At 37.7% G+C, this 27,781-nt stretch overlaps 1 long non-coding RNA gene across 4 annotated transcripts; it reads left to right on the plus strand.

The window, feature by feature from the left end:
- Positions 1-27,437, plus strand: LOC129349038 (uncharacterized). Of its 4 annotated transcripts, XR_008601840.1 has the most exons (6): positions 1-224; positions 484-544; positions 616-2,697; positions 2,795-10,124; positions 14,385-14,535; positions 15,444-16,930. It is a non-coding gene; the product is annotated as an uncharacterized LOC129349038 (long non-coding RNA). The 4 variants fall into 4 exon arrangements; XR_008601838.1 differs by having other exon boundaries at positions 1-544; XR_008601839.1 differs by lacking the exons at positions 1-224; positions 484-544; positions 616-2,697; positions 2,795-10,124 and adding exons at positions 10,137-12,113; positions 20,297-20,368; positions 24,684-27,437 and having other exon boundaries at positions 15,444-15,740.
- Positions 27,438-27,781: the final 344 nt, after the last annotated feature.

Here is a 27,781-nt window from a genome sequence, read left to right on the forward strand (position 1 = left end):
GTGTCAAAGCTCCATCTGTGAAAACAGTAAACACACTGACTCACACTCTCTAAGTGACTGCCATTGATACCAGACGAGAGAGCGCTGCAGATACACACAAAAATATAGCACACAGGGCTACAGTTACTGTTTGTTTTCATCTCATTACAGTGACAGGAGCACGGCAACCCCAGAGGGGAGGCGGATAATAGTCCAGTTTTATTTTTTCTCCACTAATGGCCCAGGTTGGCGCTCTTTATTTCTAAATGATACCCGGTCTGTGTGCGTGCTTGTCAGCGCGGATGAAGATATCAAGATATCAGAGCTGTTTGCTGCTGGATGATCCGCTGCAGTTTCTGTTTATTTCAAGTGTTTGCACTGCCAGTCATCTGGTATTCAGAAAAAAAAAGATTTGCTTTGTACCAGTAAATACTCTTGTGACCGGCTGATTAGCCATCAGCCATACAGCTGTGGGGGAACTAATGATTGGTTTGGCCGTTGCAGCAGGGGGTTCAAATTGATTGACGGACGTAGCTCCAGTATACTCCTGAACACTCCTGGACAGGTAGGCGCTGTGCAGCACGCGAAACACTGGTAAGGTTTAGATTTTGTATTAATATTGTTTCTTCTTTTAAGACCAGTCTTCTGTGGCTGCAGTGCAGAGTCTGCTGACGGTGTCTCTGCTTATCGGCGGCGTCATGCGTGTGTAGGGTCGGACATCCGAGGTAACCAAAATGTTTATGTTTATTGTTATCGTTCTGTTGCTTGATTGTGGTTAAACATTTCTTTGTTTCATTACAGCTTTGCCTCTGTTGCCTTGTCTTTTTGCTTGTTTATTTTGTTGTTTCTTTTAGTTTGTAGTTGTTTTGCCGTTCGAGTTTAGTTTCGTTTCTCCCCATGTGGGTGTTTATCTTTAGGTTGTTGTGGCTGTGTTCTCTGTCTCAGTAATCAGGTTTCTCCCCTCCATAGTTGCGTAGGGCCTGTGTGACCTCCATTTCTAATAACTGCATTTATATTAACATTACTGTGTGTTTATCCTCAGGTTGCTGTGGCTGGTTCTCTGGCTCAGTAGTCAGGTTTCTCCCCTCCATAGCTGTGTAGGGCCTGTGTGACTGTCAGTTTTAATAACTGCATTTATAGTAACATTAGTGTGTGTGCGGAACATATTTTTGTACCAGAATAAAAAATTGTATTTATATTTTTCTAAACACGCCTCTGTATTCATTTGTGCACGTACCTGTGTTTAGTAGGGGAAACCCTCTGTTGAGAGGCAGGATTGTTAACATTCTTAGGGTGAAAGTCCCTCGGTGGTGTTGTCGGTTCCATGTTAAAAGAAACCAGAAGACCCTCACCAGTCCTAACTTGGTTACACCCTCACTGAATTTTGATAGAGGAGTAGCTGATGCTTACAAATGCAAGGAATTAGTAAGAATAGTAGATGCACAATTGCCACAAGGGCATCTGTAGAGGCAGGAGTCACACAAAAGCTCCAGAGTGTTTACATAAAACTTCCTCAATAGTTCATGTAACAGAGCAACATCTCTATCCCGCTAACAGCGGCCTTTGGTCATCACTTCGACAGATTGTTTGTCTGACTTCAGAATCCTCTGCTGGAAACGTCCATCCATCCATTATTTATACACCGCTTAATCCTCTATAGGGTCACAGGGAGGCTGGAGTCTGTCCCAGCTGACGTGGGGCAAAGGCAGGGGACACTCTGGACAGGTTGCCAGTCTGTCGCAGGGCTACATATACAAACAATCACACTCACATCTACAGGCAATATAGAATCATCAATTAACCTCAGGCATATTTTTGGACTGTAGGAGGAAGCTGGAGTACCCAGAGAAAACCCACCCATGCACAGGGAGAACATGCAAACTCCATGCAGAAAGAACCCAGGAAGGTTGGGATGTGAACGGGGGCTCTTGTAGTTGCAAGGCAAAAGTGCTAACCACCACGCCACTGTGCAGCCCCTACTGGAAACAGACAACAGCTAATTGGCTAATGGTTTCAGCAACTCAAATTTAAGGCTCTTTCTAGAAAAATAAAATGTCCCAATGAGCTCAATCCAGTCTGCTCCGGATCAGAGGACACAACCTTACAACACAGCTGCAGTATGAACAGGAGTGAAAAGTTACTGCAGTAAGTACAAAACTGAAGTAAATATAAAAATATTAGTATTTTACCTCAGAAGGAAATATGGTACTTTATATAGCCAAATACAAAGCACTTATAGTATCTTTATTTTGATCAATTACAACTAAAAAAATACTACTTTTAGATGTAATTCTGCATAATAACTACTTTTACCTCAAGCACATAGTATTCCTTATACTTCTGTACTTCTAATTGCAGAACTTTTACTTCTAATTGAGCGTTTCTGTAGCGCACCGCTTTAATTGATGTAAATATCTGGAAGCAAGAATCTGCCTTCATGACGTGAGAGCTCAGGAAGAGGTAAATGAGCTGTGTGAACTGATAGACTGATACTGCAACATCATCTGTTTTTACAATTTCAGTTCCAATGCTTTTCTTCACTACTTCACTGTTTCCCTCCTGTAATTCTTCTTCTCGTACCTCCTCCTCTGCACTCGAGATATTCTCTGTTTGAAGTTAAGGCCTGGTCCAGGAAGCAGAAACTGACCCACATGTTCTCCATCATCAGCTAACTTCAAACAGCAGGAAGATCACTCAGCTACGTGTACGAACAATCCAGTGAGTTTCCTCTGTGCTCTTAATGGCTCTGTCAGACTCTGAAGGATACACACTGCGCAGCCCGTGAATAGTAACAAGAGATTCTTTTTGATATCAGGGGGATGAACAGGTGTGCAGACGGCCCCAAACTTTAATCAGTCTTCCTTTGTTGTGAAGCGCCGTGCTGTGTTGACAGAGCTGTTTGGAGTCCGACCTGCATGAGCGCCTTACAAGTTGCCTGCCAAGTTGCCATGGGTTATGGAGCTCTTTGTGGCATGAAGTCGCACCCTGTAGCTATTACTGATATCAGTCACCTTGGCAGGAGAAGCTTCGCCTCGGGCTCAGTCATTTCGTGCCAGCGAGAACTGTGTTGGGACAGTTTTGATACGCATGAAAACCTGTGCACACATCTTCAAGAGACCTTAAAATATGCCCCGCATTTTCCACTGTTTTGATGCTGGAATGAGCCGAGGATTTAATCTCTCTTCAGTATGGGCTCAAAGGAGTTTTTTAAAGGGGTTATCTCACACTCTTTCACTGCCTTTCGTTTGTTTGTTTTTGGAAGTTTGGGACTCAGGATGAACGGATAATGCTCTTTTTGTTTGTCATAATCTGTTTTTGCAGGGTTGCCAGGCAAATTTGTGGGCTTTTATTTCGTGCTATTTTTTGAACCTTGTTTGTGGTGTTACGGCACACAGTAGAAGGATTTTTGTCAGTGAATAACGCAGGGAATATGCTCAATGCTTCATCCTTTTGTTCCCCCTGCTAGCGGCAAATCCAATGATGGCAATGATGAAAGAGCTTCAAAAATCTCAACAACTTCTTGAAGACTTTGGAGATTTGTTGACTTTTCATCTAGTGCCACCAACAAGTCAAGCATCCTGTGACATACAAGGGCAATTCAAAAAGTTCTCGGGCCTCACATAGTCTCATTTAACTTCAATGTTCTTGGTACACTGATGTTGAAGATTTGCTATCCCTTCACGGAAGAAGGTCATGTTTTGAGCCTCCAGATGTTCCTCAACTGCATGCATGACATCATCATCACGTTGAAAATGGCAGCCAAGTCCAGGTTCGGCTCAGGATAAATTATACTAACACTGACATTAGCATTTACTGTAGCTTCACTTTGTCTTAGAGCACTCCGAAACTGTCTATGACTGAAGTGAACTGTGTCTGAGTGTGACTGTCCCCCTTCCCAGCACCCCTGCAGGCGAGGATTCACATTAATGCTCCATACCACAGTACGCTGATGTTATCATCCATGAGTCACAAGTATAAACAGTTAGATGCACAGACAAGGATGAGACTCTGCACGCTTTTTAAAAGGACTTTTATCTAATCAATGCTAGATGCATTTGTCTAACCAGATATCTACTTAACAGTATAAGAAACTATATAATTGTGGCCATGTTTGGAAAAAGTAGCAGACAGTTGTGTAATCTTGATTCCATATCCTCATTTTGGTACAGCTAGTTGACACCTGATGCCTGCTGTTCTTCCAAATGGGCCTTGGCACAGATTGTTATACTGTGCTGGGGTATAATAAATGATGTTCACACTTTTTAAACGTGCTTATAGTACCCTTAGTACTATCTCGGAGTTGTTACCGTGGCTGTGGACTCCTTCTTTTATGTCATTCGGTCTTTCTTTTTGTCTTTCGGCCTTAGTTTCCACTCTGTCTACCTTTTCCCGCTCATAAATCCTCCCCTCCTTTGTCAGCTCTCCCCTCGCTAACATTTTGTCACATTGCTCTTTCCCACTCACTCCTTTTTCCCCTCACTTATCACTGTGAACACACTCTCCCTCTACCTGTCTCCTCTATCTGCCTCCCTTTTCCTTCTCCTGATTTTAACATCTTGCTGCTACATTCATGCTTCAGGACTCACTGAGACCATGATCCACTCCTTGCCTGCTCCCTTCACTGTTATCCATCATCCTCTATTGGTCTATTCATCACAAAGCCAGGACGCTATTGGTTCATTCATCAACCAGCCAGCAGTCCCGCAGCCTCATACAACAACCGGCACACAGGCCCAGAAATGTATAGGCTCAGGGTTTGGTTCCTAATGTTGTACGGCACTTGAAACTGTGCAGCAAGTATTCTGGAAAATTTCCCCAAAGGAATGATTCCTTTGAAGCAGACTATTACATAGTGTTCAATATTTAGAGATCATAGCCTGATAGAATGTAATTCAGACAATGTATATTGTAGTTATGAGACTTGAGACTCTGTTTTAAGTAACAGGAGTTGTGAATGAACACACTTGTTGCTGATTAGCTTGTCAGACCTGAATATGAGTCTAGCTAACACTGGGTAGTGTAAATTTATGTGTACTTAAGCCTTGGCTGCAAAATATATTTGTGATTGGCTGCCAAGCATCTGTTAAGATCATAACAGAGAACACCTCAAATTTAAGCTGCCATGAAATCCGCCTTGTGAGATTGACTTTGTGAGCTATAGGACTGAACATACAATGTGCCTGGCGTTCAGAAGTCACTGGTGGTATATGATAGTATTGCCAGATATTGTTGTAAAAATTAAACATTATTTGTCCATTTTCCAAGTTGTACCTCATCTTGTGAAAAGACATGTCTCTATGTTTGTTTTGTGTGACAGAAGAATACAAATGTGTACAGATGTTGCATATGAAAACAGATCATGGTGGAACGTAACATTTAGTCGTTTTAGCCTTGAGTTAGGTCTGTGTGCTCATATTCTCGACACAGTGTGAAACATGTTTCCAGTGGGTGCTGGCAGTTTTTGCCCATGTCTTCATTATGTTTGTGATATTAACAGACAGGATCTCAGGGTGCAGCTGGTTAGGAGGGTATCTGGTTTAGGAACCTCAGAGTTGTATCTCTGCCTTTTGCAGATGATGTGGTTCTGTTAGGCTCATCGGGCCGTGACCTTCAGTGCACACTGGGGCGGTTTTGCAGCCAAGTGCGACATGGCTGGGAGGAGAGTCAGCACCTCCAAGTCTGAGACCACGCGGTTGTCTAGAGGAAACCGATGGAATGCTCCCTTTGGGTTGGGGTGCTTTGCTGCCCCAAGCAAATGAGATGATTTATCTGATTGACAACTGGTGCAGCATCTGCAGTAATGGAGCTATTGTTCCCAGACCAACATGGTGAGGAAAGAGTTGAATTGGAAGGCACACCTCCCGATTTACCAGCTGATTTGTGTTCCAACTCTCAACGATGGTAATGAAAATGAATTTGCTCTGTAGAGCTGCTGGGCTCCACTTTAGAGATAGTAAGGAGTTTGGACATGTAGAAGGAACTTACAGTTGCTGCTCCTTTGCATTGAAACAAGCCAGTTAAGGTGGTTCAGGCATCTGATGATGAAACTTTAAGGGTGCCCTCTTTGGAGGTTTTCCCGCATGTCCAGTAGGAAGAACACCCCTGGATGGACCCTTTACTTGTTGGAACAGTTACATATGTCATCTAGCCTGGGATCTCCCAGGAGGAACTGGAAAAGATTGCTGAGGAAAGGGACCTCAGGAGTGCCCTTCTTCTCCTAAAAAGTGCAGTTCAGAATCAATGACATTAAAAATGACTAAAAATTTCAGGGTTTTTTCTTTAATAGCGGGCTGCACGGTGGCACGGCTACGTCACAGCTAGAAGGTCCCCGGTTTGAATCCCGGCCTGGGATCTTTCTGGGGGTTTTCACTGGGTTCTTCATCTTCCTCCCACAGTTAAAAAACATGCTGAGGATAATTGGTGATTCTAAATTGTCCGTAGGTGTGAATGTGCGTGTCCTTGTTTGTCTCTATATATAGCCTGTGATAAACTGGTGACCTGTCCTAAGTTAGCTGGGATAGACTCCAGCTCCCCCATGACCCTACAGAGGATAACGTGGTGTATAGAAGATGGGTGGATGGATCTTTAATAGCTCCTGAGATATTGTCATCCAAATATAGCTTCAAGTTGCAAGGCATGAAGAAATGTGCTGACTGTAGGTCAATAGACATTTTTTTTTCAGTTATGTCAAAAAGTATTAGATATGATGCTAAAATTTCACAGATATAATTTTAATGTCTATAATTTGTGATTAAAAAAATGTTTCAAGCAAATCAGAGATGCTTAAACAGAAGGCCCCTGATGATTTGAGAAGGAATAAACCATGAATTCCTCATGGGGTTAGCTAGAAACAAGAAAGGCAAGGAACTAAATACTGAGACACAGTGGTGCTTTGAGCTTAATGCTAATGTGTGCTTAATGACATGCCAGTGTTTTAACACTGATCACTGATTACAGGCATCATCTATTAGACAGACTGAAACATTTTGGTGTCATGGTGGCATTACAGGAAAAGTTAAATAATAATCAGAATATTATTACATACAGAGTCATTCTTGTGGCAGCTGCTGATTAAATGGAGACTCATCCTGATTAAAAACTACCTACCACCAATACACACTAGCAAGCACACGCTCATGAGATGGACAGAAAGGTGGACCTCTGACTGAGGCACCTCTGCATTCCTCTGGTTACACATAAATGTTTGCACATGCTCAGACCAAATACAAAAGCACACACTGATGGAAGTTCAGGGCCTCTGTAAAACACACTTCTCTTCATGCACACACCGATACACGTCTCTACTATTAAACAAGGTGGACAGGGCTCCTAACAACACTGCCCGGTTTCACCGTGTTCACACACACAGAGCAGAATATAAACTACCCACAATATCTCCATGCGATATTAATAACAGTGCGAACATTTTTATGTGTCTATTAACGCCGCTGCTCTCAGAGGACGCAGCTGTCTCAGGCTCTGACAAATCAGCTCATTTGCCCGTCGCTGTCCTCGTTTCAGTCTCACCAGTTAAATCGTCTACCCCCCCCAGAGAGCACGAATGAAAGACGGACAGAGAAATATACACAAGTGTGAATGTATAGTTTAGGCATCTGTCAGCAGGAATGTGTCATTCTGGAAAGTGGGTTTATATCATCACCACCAGCTGAACAGTTCATAACCTCCCCATGACCTCACTGTGGTGATTTTTACTGTTTTCCTTCAGTTTAAGCTGTTGCTTAATGGTCCTCCCTCACGGCTGCCAAAATTATTTAAACCCTAGTTTATTAAACCTTTTCACAACCAATCTGAAAAAATCTGTAGATGTCAAGCTTTTTAAAATTTGTTTTATATAGGATTATTTTTATTCATCGATAGCGAAATGTTCTGTGTTTACCAAATGGGGCTCCAGGTGTCAACTGCAAAAATGAAACACTAATATCAAAAACATTTCAACACTTTGTGACCGTTTAGCAATTAAAGAAGCAGCTGAACCTGAATCACAAAAAACTATTTTTTGCAGTGTAGAGGTATGTACCCACACAAATAGTTTTGGTTTTACTAGTATGTTTTAGAATGTCTTTATCTGACATTTCAGTCACGGCCTCGTTAGAATTACATGGATAATCAATTGAACATCATCTGTGGTGTTGACCACGATGAAATATTACACTTAACAAACCAGAAGTCAAAGTCTCAGTGTTGCCAGATGGAGCATTTTTCTATCCAATTACTCGGCTACTTTTTTTTTTTTTTGGGCAGGTGAAGATATTTTTGTGGCGGTTTTGTTATTTTGGGCTTCTTTTTGAAATATTTGGGAAGTTTCCACTAAATCTGCAATGACTTATTGCGAATGACTGTCAGAGCAACTGAGCTAAAACTTATTTTCATGTCCTTTCCTGATATATAGTAATGACCCTGTCAAAGCTCTAAGACAAAAGAGCCTGCATCTTCTCACAAAAATTAAAAATAACAAGATCATTTTATTTTATGAATTTTATAATAATTTATTATTGGGTTGGGTCGGATTGTTCAGAACCCTGTCCACCTTGTTATTTATTTATTAGCTGTGGTTTGGAGTTTGCCTTGTACCATATTAAACTGGGCTACTTTTATGAGGATGCAGGCTCTGATTCAGTTATGTTTTCTCAGTCTAATCTGGAAGCACTGATGCTTTCTCTTCTGTGAGGCTGTGCTTGTTTTGAGACTAACAAGTTGACGTTAAGAATATATAATGTTTGCCATGTCCAGTGACTTATTAGTCTGCCAAGGAGGCGGAGTTATGTGATGATCGGCGTTGGTTTGTCTGTCTGTCTGTCTGTCTGTCTGTCTGTTAGCAATTACTCAAAAACGGACTAATGGATTTGGATGAAATTTTCAGGGAAGGTCAGAAATGACACAAAGACCACCTGGTTAGATTTTAGCCGTGATGCAGCTTATAGTCTGGATCCACAGATTTGTTAAGGATTTTCGTATCATTGTGAGATAGCAGCACGGTGTCACTGTAACTATGACAACAAGTAAACACTACATCAGCTGCCTGCTGTCGATCACATGATTGCGATCCTACTACAAATCCACCGCTGCGGACTTATCGGGACTTATCCATCAGAAATCATACAACAACTGAGCAGCCTTGGCGGAGTACTGCGCTCTCTGAGTGCTTTTCTTGTTCCATATGTATTGCACAAGTTACAATTTTGACCTGATTGGTGGTGCTGCATGTAAACGTAAGGAACCACTAAATGTGTTAAAATTCATCGTATTTGAAACATTAATACATGCACCAATTTTCACAGCAATCCATCTAGTAGTTGGGATATTTCAGGTGGGGACAAACTTGAGTTTTCACAACATTACAAAATCTCCTTCAACAGCAACTTCACTTTCTAGAAACTCAGTTCTGCTTATTTTGGATAATCCTCAGACCTGACTGTGAACAGTTTTCATTGGAACTCGTTTGTTCTGAAGAAACAGTCCCTGAGAAAATTGTTGACGCAGAACGGCAATAAAAATGTTAATCAGCAGCAATATATCTTTCCAGAAACTGTGTCCCCTGTTGCTTCACATAATCCACAGTGGGGAGGAGGCAAACAGCTCAGAGGTGACTGACTCCGTCCTGGAAAAGTAGAAGAAAAAACAAACTGCAAAGCAAAGCACAACTAGTGTAAATGAGAAAATGTCTGTTATTTGAATGAAGTGACTCTTTAATACGTGTCTTCAGATAATTAATATTCATCATCGTCTTGGACAGAATACAGAGCTTGTGTGTGCTCGCTACTTCACAATGAATGAATATGATGGCGTGTCTGCTCCTATAGAGCCGCCCATATATCACCCTGTGACCACACAGCCTCCAGTGGTGCGACAGGGCACAGCTGAGGGTCCGGTGCCAGCGTTAACAAGGGCCTCTTCAGTGCCACGTCCTCTCCTGCAGGGCTGCACCTGTCACCATGTCCGTGCGTGCACGTATGTGTGCGTGGATAGCAATGCAACTGAAGAGACATGTGGTGCTCATACGCAGTCCTTCCGCCCGGCTCATGAATCACTCTGCCCCCACTTCTGCAAGCCACCGACTGGCCGTCCTAAGAGAGCGAGAGAGGAAGAGGAATGGGAGGTCGGATGAGAAGTGTATGGGGGCTGAAGTATGTGCAGTGCAACAGTAGGGCTTTTTGTGTGTGCAGTATGTGCCCTATCAGCTTATCTGGATGTATGTTCACTTCTTTGATGCAAAGCATGCTACACGTGTCATTACACAGGTTTTATTAGAGGAATGGTTTATCTGCGAGGGATAAAGAAAGAACAATCTGATAACGGAGACGTAGGAAAACACACATGCATACTCTGCAGTGTGTTTCAGACTCTCGTCTTGTGTGTTCACCACAGAAACACTCCAGCTGGCGGAGAACATAGTGGAAGCAGATAGTTTGGTATGATATTTCTTAACGTCTCAACATCAACTTATCTTTCGTGTTGCTAAATGAACTATTCAAATCTGAGACTCCCTCGGTTTTTATAGTACATAAGTTCAGCTTCACATATTTAGGATTTCTGAGTGTGACAGCTGTGTTAATGAAGTTTTGTGGGTTTGAGCAAAGCTTGACTGCACAGAACAAGTTTGCGTTAATGGATTGCAGAGCATTCATCTGAAATTGTTGGAACTACTTGAAAGAACAAGGCTACAGTACTAAATCACACTACTCTTTTCTATTATCTGCCCACATATGGAATAATATCTGTGGCTCAAGACTTTTTACAAGCACGTAGTTATATTTTGTTGAGACAGGAGAATAATTACATTATAAACATATTAGGCAAAATAAGTGAAAGCTTTTATGATTGTGCAGAAGTAGATCTTTGTGTGATCCAGTCAGATTCTTATTTGAGTAATAACTCTTTCTCTTAAAATGCTATTTAGGTGATCAAAATGTCCCATAATGCAAAACTGAGTACACTGACATCACGGTCAACTCATATACCAAAATAATCCAGATAAACAATTGAGATGTGAACAAAAGACAAACTGCAAAAACACCTACTATAGACACTGATCAGAGATTTTTTTTTAATTGTGCAAAACTCAATACAGAAATGATGGTAAAGGGAGTAAAAATGTGAACTGGGTCAATCCAGAACTGGAGGACATTTTATGTCCCACCCATCAAAGTCAAATAATCCATGTGCATGTACTAAAACATGGAGTTGTTGTGTAAATTCACTTGTCCTGAGACTAAATCTAAAAAAAACAGGAAAAAAATGTTTGAAAATATTTTTTAAAATACCAGATAAGTCTGGAGTTCCCCCTAAAATACCATTTTTCTCCCCTGATGACCAAATTGAATCTCAAATAAAACTGTTAAAATTAAACCTAAACCTCCGTTTTTTTGTTTTTTTTTTATTGATGTCTCTTGTAATTGTGGCAACATTTTTTTAATCAACATATTATTTTAAATAATAATTACTATGCATGTGGGTCCGTGTATATTTTGGCAATTGGATTTTCCGTTCTGAAACGGGTATTGAAAAACAAACGAGTGGTTATTTGATTTTCGTTTTAAAATACAAAAATTTAAATTGAAATACAAGGCATCTTTCCTTTTCATGATCAAAAACGGATATATGAAATTTTAAAAATGCTTTGATTTTCATTTTATATTTAGAATAACAAAAAAGTAAAACCAGTAAGCGACGGAAATAAAAAAGGTCCGTTTTTTCATTTTCTGAGACCGGAAGTGGTCATCAGCAAGTGTGGAGCCAAACAGAGTACGGTGCATAGACTGTATATACATATTTTTTCTTGAGTTTTCATGGTCAGAATGAGAGATCAGGTGGCCGATCTTAAAATAAATCAATATTGATTTTTTTATAGAGCGTTAAAGTTTTGCGAAGCCAGGGGGCGGGACTACTTGATTGACAGTCCGGTCTGGAAAGCTTGACAGGTCCTATGGAGGAGGCAGCAGAGACTCTGTTCTCCTCGTTTGGATTAATTCTGATATAATAACTGTTGGTTTATTTATCGGTGGAGCAGCAGAACCTTTTCCACAGACAGTTTACCTTCTCGTTGGCTTGTTTTAACCAGTTTTCTGCCTTCAGTTGATTCTACCAGCAGACACTGAAAGGACTCTGATAGTTCCGTAAGTAAATGTTTATTTTCGTATCGGTGCCGCTTTTAATGCACTTTATATGCAGCTTTAGTGTCAGATATAATGTGTGCCATGCAGTCCAGATGTTGGTGGAGTTTGTTTCTGTGTGTGCTGACCAGAAAAGAAAGTTAGCATGTAGTAAATATTAGTTTTAATGTTAGCGATGCTAACCGAGCTAGCTGTTCAGTTGTAGCCTGATTAAAGCTAACGTAGCATTAAGCTAACGTAGCATTAAGCTAGCGATGTTTGTGTTGAGTGTCATGTAAACAGCTGAAGTGTGATGTGTTACTGTAATGTAGTGCATTTAGTTAATAAAACTGTTCATGGAGACACTGGTTCACATTAATGTAACGTTCAGAAAACCTAAATTTGATTAAAACAGTAAGGTTAAGGTTCTGTGTTGTCAGTAGTCCTGAATATCTGCTGAGCAATTAAATGTTCATCAGTGATTCATCTTTAGTGTGAAACTTTTACTTTGCACCTATATTTTTTTAAAAAATGTAGGTCATTTTAAGGCAAGACATTAAAGGATGGTTTTCTTAGGTAAATGAATTTAAGGTTTAACTGACTGAAATCTTTCAGTCAATGTTGTGTTTCTTTCAATTTGAAATATCTCAATTTAATTAATACAGCTCACTCAGTTACATTTTATATTATTAAGAATACTTATTCAGTTTAACACTAGATGACATATCAGTTCATTAAGTATTACAGAGACAGTTTTTTTCTTTTCAATTATCTGTATTTAAAGTGATATTATTAAAATATAATTGCAATGAAACAGCAGCAACATAAGAAACGACCAAATATACAAAGGAAGTGCAGCTATTTTAATATAAAAAAATGATCTATCTGTTAGAACATGGTGAAAGTGCAGCTAAAGTTAAGTTAGCAAAACTATGGAGAAGCAGCGCTTCCTTTTACTTCCAGGAAAATAAAATCCTCATATTTGCTATTTATTAAAAAATCACTAAAAGCAACACTTCCACCAAGTTTGTTATAGTTTGTTGGTATTTATCGGTGGAGCAGCAGCACATTTTCCACACATTTTTACTGTCCGTTGTCCTGTTTTAATCAGTTTTCAGTTCAGTAATTCAGTCCTTTGGTTGATTGGACCAACAGACACTGAAGGACTCTGACAGCTGGTTGGTAATAAATGATAATTTACTGATCGATGCCGGTTTTAATGAACTTTACGTTCAACTTCAGAGTCAGATATAATGTGAGCAGTGAAACCCAGGAGTCGGTGGAGTTTATTTGTGTGTGTTGACCAGAGAAGAGAGTTAGCATCCAGTGAATATTAGCTTTAATGTGAATTAGCAATGCTAACAGAGCTAGCTGACCAGTCCTGATTAGCAGCTAAATATAGCATCAAGCTAACAATGTTTGTGTTGTTTCCTGTAAGGAGCTGAAGTGTGTTGTGTTCCTGTAATGTGGTTCATTAAGTTCATAAAACTGGCTGGTTGATGTTAATGTAACGTTCAAGAAACTTAAATGTGATTAAAACAGTAACGTTAATGTTCTAGTTGTCAGTAATCAGCTTTAATTTGACACTAAATCAGACTCTGATAGTTTTAAATGACATCAGTTTTGTTAATTTGTTGAAAATTGTCTCATTTGTTGTTGTGATGTTGCTGCTGATTCATTAAAAGCAGATGATCCATGTTGAAGATACGTTTAGTTCTAGTATCAGAAGTACAAGAAGGAAAATGGAAGTTTAGTTCTGCTACATCAAAGATTTCAGGATTAAAATAACTAAATGAGTCTTTATGGCTCAAACTTTATTTTACAATAATGAAATAATCACAGATAATAAAAATATAAATAGCAGAGAAAACCTGAGAGAATAAGTTCCTGAAAAGTCTGTGAAGGAAAAGCAGCTTTTTATCCTGAAAGATCAGAATCAGCTCCAACATCTGCATCTGACAGCATCAAGTCAACCAGAAAGAAAAGAAAAAAGAAAATGACTTCTTTCTGATCACATCTGTTCTGCTGCTCACATTCTACACATTTATAGTCCACTTTTAAAAGTTCAGCAGACAGGTGCTCAGCTTTGGAGTGTGACGATGTCGTCGGTGATGTGGAGAGTAAAGTTTCCGTTTCACCCACAGTGTGCTTTAGGGCAGCAGGGTCGGACTTGATGTTTGAAATACTGACAAACAGCTCAGATTTAACTGTCTGTAGTTCGTTTTGATGGATGTTAAATTTTCACTCAAAGCCGCCAGGAGCTGGGTCTTTAAAATAACTGATGTCTCGTTACAGAGTGAAAGTAGCAGTTCCTCCAGAACTGGTCAGAGATTGCAGCATCTGAGGGCCTCTTCAAAAGAAGACGTAGTTGATGAAGGCGTTCTGGAGCAGGACCAGAAAGACCACGACCAAGCAGCCTTGAGATCTTAGGCAGCGTCTCCCTCAGGTGGGTGTCAGTGGTGTTCACGGTCAGGTCTGTGGAAATCCTGTCAAAAAACAAAACAGAAAAAAAATCTAGATTATAAATCAACATGGAACCAAAGCACTCTGTGTATAACGCCATAGTACAGGATGTAGTTCAGAAAATGTCAAAGTATAGTATACTTTTCAAGAATAACATAGTATGGCCTGTAGTTCATAGTATAGCATGTCGGCAAAAAAACCAACTGATTATTACGTGGTTCAAAAAGTGCAAAATGATAGGATGTTGCCTAAAATTGTCATGTATGATATGTGGTTCAAAAAATGTCATAGTGCAATATATTGTCAAAATAGTATGTTATTCAAGAAAACATCAGAGTATAATATGTCATCTAAAAATGCCATAGAATAATATTTCATTGCACAAGTAAAAGTATAGTAATTTTTAAAACTGTTCAAATTCTTAGAATATGTTGCTAAAAAACAACAAAAAAAAAAACTAAAACAAAAAAAACGTCATAGTTATATGTCAATTAAAAAAGCCTATAGGATAGCATGTCGCTCTAAAAACGTCAGAGTATAGCCTTTAGTCCACAGCTCTCTGAAGTAGGTGAGGAGCAACACAAAAACAGTCCAAATGCTGGTTTCTAGAGGGTTAGACGAGTATTTATTTTAAAGAGTAAGTTTACAACAACACATGTGAGGGGGTTAAAAACAAATGGGTGTTAGTAAAATAAAGATAAATAAACAGAACTAAAAGTGAACTTCATGTTGACATTGATGGGCATTCCAAGCAGGAACAAAGTGAAAGATAATCAATACAAAAAAAAAACTCTTCCTGTTCACCTCTTAAAACCCAAAAACACACCGCAGTAGCACCCTAAACTAAAACTACCAATGGGTTTCCTGTTTTCCTTTCTGAACAATTCAAAGGTCCCTCTCTATCTCCCCACACATCCACCAACCACTGGACCACATCTCCAAAGTTCTGCCGGGCCAGCTCAGCTTCCCCTCAGGAGAAGTGCCGCCACCTGCCAGATGAAGGAGCCTTTTGAGAGGCAGCTGGCATCGTGATTGGACTGTACTTTGGTCTGTTCCAATCCAGCTTCAGCTCCAGAGACGGCAGGCGGGACGAGTCAACGGAGGCCGGGTGGACGAAGGCATGCAGCTGAGTACAATCCAGAAAACAACAGAGGAGGAGTGCAGTGGCCCAGGGCCAGAACAAACAGAGTAGCATCGTATGTCTCTTAGAAAACATCATAGTAGAGCCTTTGGTATGAAAAAACGCCATCATATACATCGTATATTGTACAAATAACAAGTCAAAGGAAAGAGACATACATTGTAGAATTGTAGTAATTGTGGGCTGACTGATTTACTGATTATCAGTATTTTATTTTTTACTGATTTACGGTAATAAATACATTTAAAAATGGCGCTACTTTGGCTCTGAACCTTTATCTACCTGTGGTCGCTCTGTCTTCTGGAATGATTTGATTGGTTATACGTCACGAGTAAAACTTCTTTAACTTAACATCTGTAAACAAAACAAAAACGTATCAACAAAGTTTTCTGTTAGAGTTTGTGTTCTTGTAAGTTTAACTCCAAGATTTTAAATACTTTCATTTACTGCAAATGAATATCCAAATGAACATACTCCAAATGTCTCAATAATAATCATTATCAGCCTTAAAAACCCACAAAACACCCCTTTATACTCGACCACACTTAGTACAGTCCGGTTCCCCCTTCTATAAATCTGCTTGGAATCTTCCACTTCCTGTTTGTCAAAGTGACCTTCTACCTGGACAGGTTTTGTTGGAGCACATACAACAAACATTTTGGGTAACTGCACTTTAATATGGATGGATGACACTGAATTAGAGTCTGTTTTCATGAGACTGAGTTAAGATGTGTAGCTCTGTCTTTAAATAGGAAAGTATTTCTCAGAATTCACAGAGGAAAGTCTGAAATGTTTGCTAGGTTAGCATCCCACATGTTCTTTGGCTCAGCTAAAGCTAACGCTCTCCAACTTCTGGATCTCTTGAGTTGCTTGTTGTTAAAATATCTTGCTAGAGGTGCTGAAGCTCAGAAAGTCTGAGATGTTTGTTCAAAATAAGCTCATTTTCAAGTCTTATCTGAACTGTCCTCTTTTGTTTGAACTTTCCCTAAACTTAGGAGTTAATGACAGAGCAGCACATCCAGACTCAGTCTCATTTATGTAGAGATTAAACTTCAGTGTCATTCATTGATGTTAAAGTGCAGTTTTTCAAATGTTTGTTGCACATGCTCCCGACCAAACCAGTGCAGGTGGAAGTGATGTGAAGAGAAAGCTCCAGAGGATGAATATCACACATTTACGTTGGAAATAAATGTCCTTTAATTAGACATTATCATGCAAAAGTTGGATTTCCCTTTAATGATGTTCAAATCTTTGTTGAGTGTTTTGTTGATGTTGGTTTCTAAATGTTTTCTGACACTCGGCCCCAAAGATTAAAACCTTCTACAGCTCACGCGCTGCAACAATTCACACATTATCAACTATCTTTCTGACTAAACTAAGATAAAAAGTGAAAAACTGTCTGATTCCTGCATCATGAATGTAAATCTTTTTGGTTTTTATGACAGTAAACTGAATAGATTTGGGTTTGACATTTTATAAACCAAAACAAGAAATGAATTAGTGGAGAAAACAATCAACAGATTAATGGACAAAGAAAATGTGTTTTCCAACATATATGGCTGAATTACTCCAACATTACAAGATACATACAGTTTTAATTCAATTTTATTTATATAACGCCAGTTACAGGTCAAATTGTCTCAAGACACTTTATTTTTATATTTTTTTGTCATATTTAAAACATGACAAAGTAAGAAATTTAAACATCTTGACTAATCAAATTTATTATTTGGTTTTTAAGATACTACTGGACAATTAAAATAAGTTTCTCCACTAAAACTACTAAACATGAGGTCAAATAGAAGGAAGAGTTTTAAATACTGCAGTCCAACGACGACAAGAATAAAGTTTGTCAACAAAAAGTAAATCTGCTGGTGGATTCCATTAAAGTCATAATTGATAATAAAGTGTGATACTAAAGGTTTGTGGTGCTAAAAATCTCAAAGATATGAAGTTGAACATGTGGATGGAGGTTGATAAAAGTTGACCAACTCCATGGATTTTCTGGATGGTGGTTAAAGACCTGCTCTTCTAGTGGTCTTCCTTCCAGTGGCTGTAAAAAGTCAGTCCATCCTGGCCGGCTTCAACACCTCTTCATGACAAGTTGTTCTGCCTCAGACCTGGTGGAAACTCCAGAAACTGGGGAAAACCTGTGGAGACTAGAAGAACTCGTGGCGACTCGAAGAACTCGTGGGGCGGGGGAAGGTGTGGTGGGTGGTGGGGGGATGTGGGGGAGTAGAGGGGGGAGGCCGCCACCCACCTCCCCGCCTACTCTCCGCCCCGGCTCCACCCAGACTCCGCCTTGGCTCCGCCCGTGAGGTCACTTGAGGAACTACGATGCCAAAGGGACGACGAAATTATTTCTTTGTATCTGATCTGTAGCTCAGTGAGTTAAGGATTTGCCTATGGAGCTGCAGGTCGCTGGTTCAAGACCAGACACTTCTTAAATTTTCTCAAAATCCTGACAAAGACAAAGAAAGAAAAGTGCCGGTGGTGGGTCTTGAACCTGCGACCCTCCGCTTGGTAGTCCTCTTCTTATCCTCCTGAGCTACTCGCTCAGATACTAAAACTTCTTTTTTTTGCACATTTATCATCTATTTTTTGTGGTTTTCGAGTTTTTTTTTTAACTTGAGTCTCGACTCGACCGTTTTTCTCAGGAGGTTGGACTTCAGCCTTTGTGCTGGAGGGTTGAACCTTCAGTTCCAAGACTTTCCAAGCCTCCACACCTACCGAGTCCTCAGGACTTGAGCTTTCACACAGTCTGAGGACTGAAATTTTCTAAGTCCCACAGTAGTTCTCTGTTGGATTGAACTTTCACACAGTCCAAGGACTGATATCTTCGAAGTTCCTCAGTAGTTCTCTGTTAGTTTGAACCTTCAGACAGTCTGAGGACTGAAATTTTCTAAGTCCCACAGTAGTTCTCTGTTGGATTGAACTTTCACACAGTCCAAGGACTGATATCTTCGAAGTTCCTCAGTAGTTCTCTGTTAGTTTGAACCTTCAGACAGTCTGAGGACTGAAATCCGAAAAGTTCTTGAGTAGTTCTCTGTTAGTTTGAACCTTCAGACAGTCTGAGGACTGAAATCTTAAAAGTTTCTCAGTACTTCTCTGTTAGTTTGAACTTTATGGTTAACAGATCCCTTAAAACTTGTGACCATGAGTCTTGATTTCACATTTAGACCATCCATCTGAGTTCTTCTCAGACCTTCACCTGTGGGTTTTTTAGAAATCCTCAACAAACTTTGATTCTCTTCACTGAACAGTAAAGTTTGTGGAGATCAGAAGGTAACAATAGTTTGATCAATGCCTTCAACTACTAGTAGACTTTATCTGGAAAGCAGTTTTCTGAAATGAGTTCTTAGTAAATCTGTCCACAATCAAACCAAGAACATAGAAAGAGGAAATGTTTGAAGAAACAACTTGATGTTTTCATTTTAGACTTGAAAACACTTTAAGAAATCTGTTTTTGCTCTTTTGATCATTTTATTGTTTCTTCTGTTTAATTTGATCTTCTAAAGTTTAACTGGTGTCTTTTCAAATGTTTTGTCTTTAGTTTGATTCTTCTTAAATGTTTTGTTTTGCTCTTTTCTCACCTTTTTATTCTTTTCTAATGTCTGATTTGATTTCCAAATGTTTTGTCTTTTTAATGTTTAATTGTTGTTTTTTCAAATGTTTATCAGCTTGTTTGAAAAATTTCCTTTTCTTTCCCCATGTTTAATTTTTCGATTAAATCTTTAAGGTTTTTCTTTTTAAATGTTTTATCACCTTTTAATGTTTAATTTTCTTTTTAAATGCTTCATTGTATTTTCTGTTTAATTCCTATTTAAAGTTTTATTGTCTTTAAGATTTAATTTTCTCATTAAACATTTAATTTTTTAATTAAATGTTTTGTCTTTTCAAAGGTTTAATAATCTAATTAAATGTTTAGTATTTTTAAAATGTTTATTGTTCTTGTTTAATTGTATTTTTTAAATGTTTAATTATCTAAAATATTTCATCTTTCATGTTTAATATTTTGTTTGAAAAATGTTTATTTTCATAATTACATATTTTGTAGCTTCTGTTTAATAATCTAACTCAATATTTTGCCTGTTTAATATCATTTAATTGTATTTAATGTTTAATTTTTTTAAGTTTTATTGTATTAAATGTTTTCTTCCTTTGATTGCTTTTTTTAAATGTAGTTTATTTCTTTAATTTTTTTTTCTGTCAAGATTTTAACCCCAACCTTAAAAATAAAACAAACCCTTAAATCACAATGAAAATACTTCTGTTGTCACAATCATGAATTAGTCAATTATTCAGTTTATCAATTCAACTTTATTTGTTTAGCACCTTTCACACAGATGACAAAACTAAACAAGCAAAGAGAAAAAAACTATGATTAAAACTCAAAAATATATTTTTTAAAAAAGATTTAACATGGTATTAAAATGTGTTGTGTCCAGGGGATGGAGGGAGTTTATTGAAGTCTTCTTGGGCTCACATGGTAAATCATTTAACATATAAACTTGATATTCAGTCTAAGGAAACTGCAGAGCAACAGAAGAAGCAATATCTCCTGTTTTCTCCTTTAATGAGTTGACTCTTCTTGTGCTTTCAGACCAAAGAACTACAGACTCTTCACAACCTGCTCAAACTCTTGGTACAGGACCTCACCACACGGGTCAAGAAGGTTTCTGTCTCATTTCTGCTCTGAAGCTCACCTTCTCCTGCTCAAACTGCTGACAAATGTTTCTGCTGCTCTAAAATCTGGCCTCCAGAAGTTCCTAAAAACTCTCAAAGTCTCTTCTGCTGCAGGTTGCTTTGTAGAACTGTTCCAGAAAACCTCACTAAACCACATGGAGGGGCCTCAAGATAGTCGTCCAAATGAAACCGTATAAAAACCAAACTAGCACAACCCAAACGCTAAAGTCTCCTGCAGCCTACCAGAGAAATTCTTTAAACAGAGAATCAGGACAGGAACTCTTACCTTCTGGACAACCAACACTGGTTCACAAACAAGAATACAGAATGTGTCTGACCAAAAACCTCTAAAGACTCACTACAGCCAAGATAAAGACACAACTCAGCTGCAGCAAATCCACTAATCACTGCACACATTAGCACCATGTGCTCACTGTGTCTAAAGAACCACATTTACCAAGACAACTATTCAGTACAAAGCCCTAAAACACACCAAGAAACACATTAAAGACGATTTTACTGCTGGAAGCTGCAAGCCAACACCTAAAGAACAACCTAAAGCAACGGAACCAAACCCGGTTTAGTGGTGAAGGAAGCAGAGGAAATGTTTGGCTGCAGCTAAATAAAGCAGGAAGACACTGAGCTGCTCAGGTGTTCCTGATAACACCAAGCAGCCACCTGGACAGCCAATAGGAACACAGCTTACTGGAAGTCCAGAGGGCTGGCTTAGTGAAGGAAATTTAGTTTAAAGTTGAAGCAGAAAGTTAACAAAGAAAGTTGAAAACCACCTTCTGATCCCTGAAATCTCTGAGTTTTCACACAAAGAACACCTGAACATGTCAAACTGGTTCCATAGTAGAACCATCATTGTAAAAACGTCATAGTATGGTGTGTTGCTCAAAAAACATTACGACCCGGCTGTGTGGGGTCGCCGAGGAGCAACACAAAAACAGGACAAACGCTGATTTCCAGGGGGTTAGGCGGCTATTTATTTCAAAGAGGAAGTCCTTTCCTGAAGATGATTAAAATTTGACCGAAACCTCATAGTTTAGTATGTCGTCCAAAATGTGAAAAAAAGTCATAGTTTAGTATGTCGTCCAAAATGTGAAAAAACTGTCATAGATTAGTATGTCGTCCAAAATGTGAAAAAAACGTCATAGTTTAGTATGTTGTCCAAAATATGGAAAAAACGTCATAGTTTAGTATGTTGTCCAAAATATGGAAAAAACGTCATAGTTTAGTATGTCGTCCAAAATGTGGAAAAAACGTCATAGTTTAGTATGTCGTCCAAAATGTGGAAAAAAACATCACAGTTTAGTGTCGTCCAAAATGTCAAAAAAATGTCGTAGTTTAGTATGTCGTCCAAAATGTGGAAAAAACGTCATAGTTTAGTATGTCGTCCAAAATGTGAAAAAAACATCATAGTTTAGTATGTCGTCCAAAATATGGAAAAAACGTCATAGTTTAGTATGTCGTCCAAAATGTGGGAAAAAACGTCATAGTTTAGTATGTCGTCCAAAATGTGAAAAAAACATCATAGTTTAGTATGTGGTCCAAAATATGGAAAAAACATCATAGTTTAGTATGTCGTCCAAAATGTGGAAAAAAAGTCATAGTTTAGTATGTCGTCCAAAATATGGAAAAAACGTCATAGTTTAGTATGTCGTCCAAAATGTGGAAAAAAAGTCATAGTTTAGTATGTCGTCCAAAATGTGAAAAAAAGTCATAGTTTAGTATGTTGTCCAAAATATGGAAAAAACGTCATAGTTTAGTATGTCGTCCAAAATGTGGAAAAAAAGTCATAGTTTAGTATGTCGTCCAAAATGTGAAAAAAACATCATAGTTTAGTATGTTGTCCAAAATATGGAAAAAACGTCATAGTTTAGTATGTCGTCCAAAATGTGAAAAAAATGTCATAGTTTAGTATGTTGTCCAAAATGTGAAAAAAATGTCACAGTTTAGTATGTCATCCAAAATATATAAAAAAAAGTCATAGTATGTCGTCCAAAATGTCACAAAAAAGTCATAGTATAGTATGTCACTCTAAAAACATCATAGAAAAGCCTTTAGTCCACAAAACGTTACGTCCCGGCTGTCTGAAGTAGGTGAGCAGCAACACAAAAACAGTCCAAATGCTGGTTTCCAGAGGGTTAGATGAGTATTTATTTGAAAGAGTAAGTTTACAACAACACAACATGTGAGGGGCTTAAAAGCAAATGGGTGTTAGTAAAATAAAAATAAATAATCAGAACTAAAAGTGAACTTCACATTGACATTGATGGGCATTCCAACCAGGAACCAAGTAAAAGATAATCAGTACGAATTTTTTTTTTGTTAAATCTTTGTTAAATATTTTACCACCTTTTAATGTTTAATTTTCTTTTTAAATGATTCATTGTATTTTGTTTAATTCCTATTTGAAGTTTTATTGTCTTTAAAATTTAATTTTATAATTAAACATTTAATCTTTTAATTAAATGTTTTGTCTTTTTAAAGGTTTAATAATCTAATTAAATGTTTTGTATTTTTTAAAATGTTTAATATTATTCTTGTTTAAAAAGTTTTTTAAATGTTTAATATTATTCTTGTTTAAAAAGTATTTTTTTAAATGTTTAATATTATTCTTGTTTAAAAAGTATTTTTTTTAAATGTTTAATATTATTCTTGTTTAAAAAGTGTTTTTTTAAATGTTTAATATTATTCTTGTTTAAAAAGTATTTTTTTAAAATGTTTAATATTACTCTTGTTTAAAAAGTGTTTTTTTTAATGTTTAATATTGTTCTTGTTTAAAAAGTTTTTTTTTTTTTTTTCTTTAAAGTTATTTTTTTGGCCTTTTTTCAGCTTTATTTTCATAGGCGCAGTGAGAGAAGGACAGGAAACAGGGGAAAAGAGTTGGGGGAAGACATGCAGCAAAGGGCCATGAGTGAGAATCGAACCCAGACCGCTGCGTCAGGGAACAGCCCTTGTACACGGGCCACCCACTTAACCTGTTGAGCTATACAGGTACCCCAAAAGTATTTTCTTAAATGTTTAATATTATTCATGTTCAAAAAGTGTTTTTTTAAATGTGTAATTATCAGAAATATTTTCTCTGTAATTTTTAATAATGTTATTTTAAAAAATGTGTTTAATTTCATACTTACATGTTTTGTATCGTGTTGAATTATCTAATTCCATATTTTGTCTGTTTAATAAAGTTAAACATTAATTACAATTAAATGATATTAAACAGACAAAATATGGAATTAGATAATTCAACACGATACAAAACATGTAAGTATGAAATTAAACACATTTTTTAAAATAACATTATTAAAAATTACAGAGAAAATATTTCTGATAATTACACATTTAAAAAAACACTTTTTGAACATGAATAATATTAAACATTTAAAAAAAATACCTTTTAAACAAAAATAATATTAAACATTTAAAAAAATACTTTTTAAACAAGAATAATATTAAACATTTAAAAAAATACTTTTTAAACAAGAATAATATTAAACATTTAAAAAAATACTTTTTAAACAAGAATAATATTAAACATTTAAAAAAATACTTTTTAAACAAGAATAATATTAAACATTTAAAAAAAATACCTTTTAAACAAAAATAATATTAAACATTTAAAAAAATACTTTTTAAACAAGAATAATATTAAACATTTAAAAAACTTTTTAAACAAGAATAATATTAAACATTTAAAAAAATACTTTTTAAACAAGAATAATATTAAACATTTAAAAAAATACTTTTTAAACAAGAATAATATTAAACATTTAAAAAAATACTATACATTTTTTTTAAAGTTTTATTGTAATAATTTTTTCCCCCTTTGATTTAATTGCTTTTTGTTATGTAGTTTATTTCTTTAATTTTTTTTTCTGTCAAGATTTTAACCCCAACCTTAAAAATGAAACAAATCCTTTAATCACAATGAAAATACTTTTGTTGTCACAATCATGAGTTAGTCAGTTATTCAGTTTATCAATTCAACTTTATTTGTTTAGCACCTTTTACACAGATGACAAAACTAAACAAGCAAAGAGAAAAAAACTATGCTAAAACTATGATTAAAACTCAAAAATATATTAAAAAAAAAAAAGATTTAACATGGTAATAAAATATGTTGTGTCCAGGGGATGGAGGGAGTTTATTGAAGTCTTGTTGGGATCACATGGGAAATCATTTAAAATATAAACTTGATATTCAGTCTAAGGAAACTGGGAACTTCAGAGCGACAGAAGAAGCAACAATATCTCCTGTTTTCTTCTTTAATGAGTCGACTCTTCTTGTGCTTTCAGACCAAAGAACTACAGACTCTTCACAACCTGCTCAAACTCTTGGTCAAGAAGGTTTCTGTCTCATTTCTACTCTGAAGCTCACCTTCTCCTGCTCAAACTGCTGACAAATGCTTCTGCTGCTCTAAAGTCTGGTCTCCAGAACTTTCTAAAAACTCTAAGTCTCTTCTGCTGCAGGTTGCTTTGTAGAACTGTTGCAGAAAACCTCACTAAACCACATGGAGGGGCCTCAAGATAGTCGTCCAAATGAAACCGTACAAAAACCAAACTAGCACAACCCAAACGCTAAAGTCTCCTGCAGCCTACCAGAGAACCTCTGAGAACAGAGAATCAGGACAGGAACTCTTACCTTCTGGACAACCAATGTTGGTTCACAAACAAGAATTCAGAATGTGTCTGACCAAAAACCTCTAAAGACTCACTACAGCCAAGATAAAGACACAACTCAGCTAACTGTGGCTAAAGCACCACATTTACTAAGACAACTATCCAGTACAAAGCCCTAAAACACACCAAGAAACACATTAAAGACGATTTTACTGCTGGAAGCTGCAAGCCAACGCCTAAAGAACAAGCTAAAGCAACGGAGCCAAACCCAGTTCAGTGGTGAACAGAAGCAGAGGAAATGTTTGCCTGCAGCTAAATAAAGCAGGAAGACACTGAGCTGCTCAGGTGTTCCTGATAACACCTAGCAGCCACCTGGACAGCCAATAGGAACACAGCTTACTGGAAGTCCAGAGGGCTGGGTGAGTGATGTCATATCATGTAAAAGTCCAACTTATTTTGGATCCTTGTGGAGAGTTTAATCTTAGAGTTTGTAAAGCTGTTGAGTTTTTAGAGTCACACGGATTGTTTTGACATTTAATAACCGAGTCCTGAAATAAAATTACAGTTGTGGATTTCTGTCATTTCGTCTGGACTAAACAAATAACAGCAGCATAAATCTCAAACGTCATTATGAGGAGTCTGGATTGAGGTTTCTCACTTGATAATGATCAAGACATGAAATTTAGGTGGGTTTAAAGGAATATTCCACCTTAAATCTTTGAATGTTGACCTAAAAGGTTGGTTACAGGAAGTATTCCACCTACAAGGTCCTCACACATCCATCTTAAAGGAACATTCCACCAAAAATCCTTAAATGTTGGTTTAACCGAGTATTCCATCCAAAATCCTCAAAGAGACCTGAGGGGCTGGTTAAAAGGAATATTCCACCTCAAACCTCAAATATAGACCTGAAAGGGTGGTTTAGAAAAAATCCTTCAATGTAGATCAAAAAAGTTAGTATGGAGGAATATTCCACCTGAAATGTAGACCTGAGAAGTTGGTTTAGAAGAATATACCATCCTAAACACCCTTAAATGTAGACTAAAAGACGGTTTGGAAGAAAATTCCACCTAAAATCCTCCAATGTAGACCTAAAAGGTGAGTTTAATGGTATATTCCACCTAAAATTCACTACTGTAGACCTCGGAGGTTGGTCTGATGGTAAATTCCACCCAACATCCTTGAACATAAACTTAAAAAGTTCGTTCAAAGGAATATTCCACCTAAAATCATTCAATGTAGACCAAAAAAATCTTGGTGTAAAGGAGTATTTCACCTTAAATGTAGACCTAAAGGATAGTTTGGAGTAGTATTCTACTCTAAAATCTTCCAATGTAGACCTAAAAGGTTGATCTGATGGTATATTCTACCCAACATCTTGGAACATTTACCTAAAAGGTTGGTTTAATGGTATATTCCCAGAAGAACCCTTGAACATTGGGCTTAATGGTATATTCCACCCAAAATACTTGTACATATACCAAGAAGACAGTGTAAAGGAAATGTAGACCTAAAAGGATTGTTTAAAGGAATATTTAAATGATTATTTTCATTATTTAATAATCTGTTATCAGTCAGAACCCTGGCAAACTTATTTTCATCAGTTTTTTAGTGGAAGTCACAAATAAAGGAGCTCTTGGTTTTTCCCAGCGTTAGTGAGTCAAAAGCTGCTGTTTCAACACAGACATGTTCACATGCATCCACAAACCTCTCAGCACTCAAACACCCAGACAGGCGGCCGGTTGGGCCGAGGCTCAGCGGCGTCCTCAGACCCACGAGTCGGGGAGTCGCTGAACTTGTTGGTCCGGTTTGAAGGCCTCCGTGTGGTCCAGTAGAAGTCCACGTAGTCGGTGTTGGCTTTGAACCGCAGCGACTGGCCTCCATCAGGTGGACCGGCTCGTCCTCGTAGGGCTCCTCCTGTAGCCTTGAGGGAACCACAGGAACATTCAGTAGCTGTTGGAGTTCTTCCTGTCAGGCTCGTGGTAGAACGGCTCTGAAGAATCTTGTACTTGTCTTATCTGGAACAATCTAACAGCCTAAACTGTTAACAGCGGTGTAAAGAAGCAAACACATAGGCATAGATTAGGACTCAAACTAGATTTATTTTAGAAAACAAATCAGCTTAGAGGAATTTGTTCACACGTGGCTGAATAGGAGGCCGTCCAATCAGATTTGAGGTCTTCACTCTGTAGTTTGGTTGTTGGGTGAGACTCTTGGACCTCCATCAGCTGACGTGGATGTTTGATGGTCTTCTTCTCTAGTGCCAGATGATTCATCCATGAATTCAGCAGCTACAGACTAAAATGAAGCTCATGCTGCCGTTATTGAATTCCTGTTCCAGATCAAATGTTCAGAGCTCACCTTGAATGCATGCCGTCTGCGGTCTGATAGTTTTTCTCATTGTAGTCTTCAATAAAGTCTTTTTCCTCATGTCAGGATGTGGTGAGACTCTTTCTCAGTCTCTGCAGACGTCCCTCACTGTGCATCTCCAGAGAAGAAACGGAAAAACTGCTCACTGCTTCAGCATCAAACGCTCTCCAGCATTGAGAGTGTTTTAGGAATTCATTCATTGTGTTGTGAACTTTAAAGGAGCAGAAACTTTACAGCTGCTAAAGATAATTCCAAACTCCAATTCTGGATGTTTTAGGAAATGAAGCTCATCAAATGAACACTTGATTTTTGCTGATAACTCTCATTAAATTACTGAAGAAATCTAACATAAAAACTTGGAAACTCTCAGGCAGATTTTGTTAAATATCTAGCTTTATCCATTA

The sequence above is a fragment of the Amphiprion ocellaris genome, chromosome 5 (genome assembly GCF_022539595.1).
Source record: "Amphiprion ocellaris isolate individual 3 ecotype Okinawa chromosome 5, ASM2253959v1, whole genome shotgun sequence".
NCBI classification, from domain to species: domain Eukaryota; kingdom Metazoa; phylum Chordata; class Actinopteri; family Pomacentridae; genus Amphiprion; species Amphiprion ocellaris.